This window comes from Olea europaea, chromosome 20 (genome assembly GCF_002742605.1).
Source record: "Olea europaea var. sylvestris chromosome 20, O_europaea_v1, whole genome shotgun sequence".
NCBI lineage: Eukaryota > Viridiplantae > Streptophyta > Magnoliopsida > Lamiales > Oleaceae > Olea > Olea europaea.
Window position 1 is genome coordinate 11,006,949 of NC_036256.1, and position 4,475 is coordinate 11,011,423.

General features: G+C 30.7%; 1 long non-coding RNA gene across 1 annotated transcript; it reads left to right on the plus strand.

The window, feature by feature from the left end:
• Positions 1 to 1,557: 1,557 nt before the first annotated feature.
• LOC111369228 lies at positions 1,558 to 2,015 on the plus strand. Its single transcript, XR_002698081.1, has 3 exons — positions 1,558 to 1,676; positions 1,780 to 1,848; positions 1,977 to 2,015. It is a non-coding gene; the product is annotated as an uncharacterized LOC111369228 (long non-coding RNA).
• The last annotated feature ends 2,460 nt before the right edge of the window (positions 2,016 to 4,475 follow it).

The window sequence follows — 4,475 nt, forward strand, 5'->3', positions numbered from 1 at the left end:
AGATTTAAAATTTTCCATTAATGTCATGAATCAATGTATGTTTCTTGATCAATTAACTTATATGTGAAAATTATGGAATTCTTAAGATCTTGGTATTAGGGTTTAATTTCTTACATGTATACCTCAGAGCCAAGTTATGAAGTTTTCTGATTTTCCTTTAAAGATTAATGTTTTTCATTATCAATCCTTGATTATTTTATAGATTTAATGGATTAATTTTTTGCTGAAATTAATGAAGTTAATTATTATTAAATTAACGATTGCGATTTCTGTTTTATGGAATTAATCATGGTTAAAGTGGATTAGAGTATAGCCATTAATTGTTTATTTATTTCTGGACTTTTTATATCCTATTAATCACTGCAAATAATTGGAAAAAGGCAGTATTGTTGCTCTTTATTTCAAAAAGGCTTCAAATTCCATTAAAGTTGTCAGAAGAGATATGGGGCTTAATCATATTGACTTACGATTGCTTGACTTCAATACACATGCTTTTTTCATTTAAATTGATTTGAGAAAAGGGCTAGTACATTTGTTTTCCAAATCACGAGTTATAGACAGTTTGTAAAAGTATTAGCATTTGAAATTAATATATAAGATTCCAGATTTTACATATGTATGATTAATTAAATGTAGTTATTATTAGTTTTTCTGGCTGTAAACATATATTTGATTATTGCTTAAATAGTCAAGTGATGGATATATTATGGATTTTGTGGCTAAACAAGAGTATGTAAATCTGAAAAGAAACATTAAGTGATAAATGTTTTATTTACGTAATTAATGTTCGATTAATGTTGTTTTTAGTCACCAAAGTGGCCAAACATTATGGTATTGCGAACACTTGACTCTGTCGGATATTTCGTTAATGGTGGTAATGGATGTATAAATTTGTTTAAACAAAATCATCTTATCGGTTCCGCTATACTTTGTGATGGCTTATATAAATTAAAGCTTGATAACCTCTTTGTCGAGACTCTTTTGACCTTGCATCATAATTGTAATGTCCCAAAAATTTTGGTAGAATGGAATTTAATTTTTATATATTATATTTTAATGTTTTGAAAGTTTAGGGACTAAAGTATATATAAAGTAAATTTCGATTTTATTTGGCTTAAAATGTAGATAATGACGGAACGATAATAAGTATATGAATATTGGGCTCGTTGGATAGGTTATAATTAATCATGCATGTTAGGCTCGAGAAAAAATTAATTTGGATTAATGGAGCCCAAATTATTAAGGTCGAAAGATATAGCTTTAAAATTATATTTTAACTGATTATTTAAAGAATGTGAATGGAGGAAGATTCTTCGGTAAGTTATGATTGATATATATATATATATATATATATAAGAAGAGAGAGAGAAAAGACCACGTGAGAGAGAGAGAAACTTTATTGATTCTTGTTTCAATTTGCTGTTGCTGGCCACGTGTATGAGAGTTATTGCTTGTTGAGTGATAAAGTTGGTTGACAAGATTTGATCAATTACTTAAATTCAAGAGTCCGTTTCCCAATATTTGTCCATACTCCTATCCCACTTCTACACATTTTTCTCAACTACACACCCACTTTGTTAGACTAGATCATGGGGGTGATATATTTATACATGTATATCAAGAGAAGCCATATGCATAAGTACATGGTTGTAGCGAGTAAAAAGTGATGGAACCAGGTAAATTACATATTTCATACTTTATGCAGTGTAAAAGGATTCTTGCTTTTGTACCCTAAAAATTTATAGATACTTATACATGTGGTATTGGAATTTAAAATAGGAACAAGAAGACTTTGGAGCGTGATTTCTTTGGTTTTGTCTTTTAAAAAAATTAAAATGACCTAACAAGGTAAGATATGAGGTGCATTGTTTTTATGTCTTGTTTAATTATTTTTTACATGTTGATGAATTTTAGTACTCATGAAAATTAAAGTTATGATATGAAATACTATGATATGAATGATATGACAATTTCAGTACAATGATATGATATGATACGAGCTCTTACCGGATTTAAAGATATGAGACGGTATGATATTCTGACGTGTTTAAAATTATTATTCAGAATTGAATCATTAATTTTTATGTCCTGCTGAGTATTTTCATATACTCACCATTTTCCTTACTCCTCACAGATTAGGACGGGTCGTTGGTTGGAGCATGAAGAGGTGTAGTTGTGGTGCCAGGATTTTTTAGACTCAATAAAGTGAAATCTAAAGTAATGTTACTGAATATTTTATTTCCAACAATAATTTTAGGGGTATCTATTTGTGTTGTCCATTTTTCCTTCTCAAGGGATTCGACAGTTTAGTAATTATGTCCTACAGTATAAATTATTAGTAATCAATATCTTATTCGTAGGCTATGACATAAATAAATTCTATCTTTTTTGGGTTTCTTATATTAAATTAATATTTGGCTTGTTAGTTAATTCTACATGTTACTTTTGACAAAATTAATTGGTTAATGGACACTATGCACAAATTAGAAGAAAAACCTTGTGATAAGATGTAAGAATCACTGCTTTAATTATGCCAGGAGTTCGAAAATTTCTATTTGTCTGCTAGCTGTGTCGGACTCGTAAATTAATTCGAGTGCCAAATTTGTTCCTAATAATTACATTATAAATTGACTACACGTGTATCTCACATAATTTGAGGAATGATTATTATCCGATTGAGTTAAGTGCTCCGAAGTAGGAATAAAATATTAATGATGTGCTTCACTCGTACTAGGTCGCTAAAATTGCATATTTTCTGGACGCGTTACAGTTGAAATCACTCAACTATGCATATAATTGAATTATATGATTTATTTAATTTGAGATCCATCGGAACATGTTTTCGTATATTGTGGTGTTGGGGAAAAGTCGTCATTTTTTTGAGAATAAATGAACACGAGATTTGAAAAATTTTCTACATAAAATTTTGTAAAATTATCGTTACGCATTTTTTTTTCACATAATTATATATACCTATTTTGTATGTCACATAGTTAAGGCCTGGGGAAACCTTTGGTATCGACCAAAATGTTAAAATTTGGATCTTTACACTTTGATATCAGAGCATATGTTTAATTTTCTAGTAGATCCAAGTGTATTCTCATAATACGATGTAAAAAAAAAAAAGTGACGTGAACAGTGACAGCACTGTTCACCTAGGAACAGTACACTGTTCACGTGAACAATTAAATAAAAAAATTAGAACAATTTTAAAAATAATAATAATAAATAAATAAATAAAAATGAAATGAGCATAGTATGTGAATTTTTTTTTCCAGCCTCCATTATATGGAACCTTTAAATTGCAAAATTGCAAAGTAGTCCTTTAACTTTGTACGTGTATGTATATATGCACATATATAACTTTTAGAAATGTCCTTTTATATATATATATATATATATATATATATATATATGTATGTATGTATGTATGTATGTATGTATGTATAAACATTGGACTTTACATGGTTTAAATGTTCCGTATAATAAAAAATGTTTATTTGTTTACCCGTTTCCTTGCGTTATGTTTGTTAAAGGTTAATATTTTTCTAAAGGTTTATGAATTTAAAGATAAAGTCAATTTAAAGTTATTAAATATATGAATGATCTTTGGCACTCAACGACCACCAATCAACTATCATCCGATGACCCTAAAGTATGTAAAGGGGTAAGAAGATAAATGTACTCAGACATTTTGCATAATTTAAATATTTTAAATTGCATATCTTTAAATTTTTAAGATTATTTTTCTCGTTAAATTTATGACATGCATGCGATAAAATAAGTATAACTTGTTAGACTTAGTACTGGAATGTGATTGGTAACTTCAAATTAAATTTTAGGAGATGACACCACCTACACACACGAACTTGATGCGCAATTTACTATGAGCGGTACAAGAACTTAGTAGACAGGGCCAAGCATTGCCGCCACATAATGCGCCGCCACATAATGCACCGCCACAACAAAATACACCTTTATTTGTCCCCGGAGCTGTCTCAGTGGTTGAGCGTTTCGTAGGTACAAGCCTCCGACTTTCGATGGTGGTTCTGACGCACTAGCTGTTGAGGAGTGGATTAGAGGTCTGGAGCACATCTTTCGACATATCGCTTGTACGGATGCACAGACAGCACTATGCGCAGAATTCATATTTGTTGGAGCAGCTAACCACTGGTGGAATTTTGTCTCACGCACTAGGACGGAAGAGCAGCAATGTAACTTGACTTGGGAGCAGTTTAAGGATGAAGTGATAGCAAAATATTTTCTACAGGCTTTAAGAGACTTCAAGGAATCAGAGTTTCTACAGCTCAGGCAAGGAGACATGCCGCTTACTGATTATGAAAGGCAGATTGAGCACCTCTCAAGATATGTCCCGCACTTAGTAGATACTGAAGTTAAGAAGATTATGAGGTTCGAAAATGGACTGCGCCCAGAGATCGGCATTATCATTATGTCCCTTCGTTTCACCTCATATC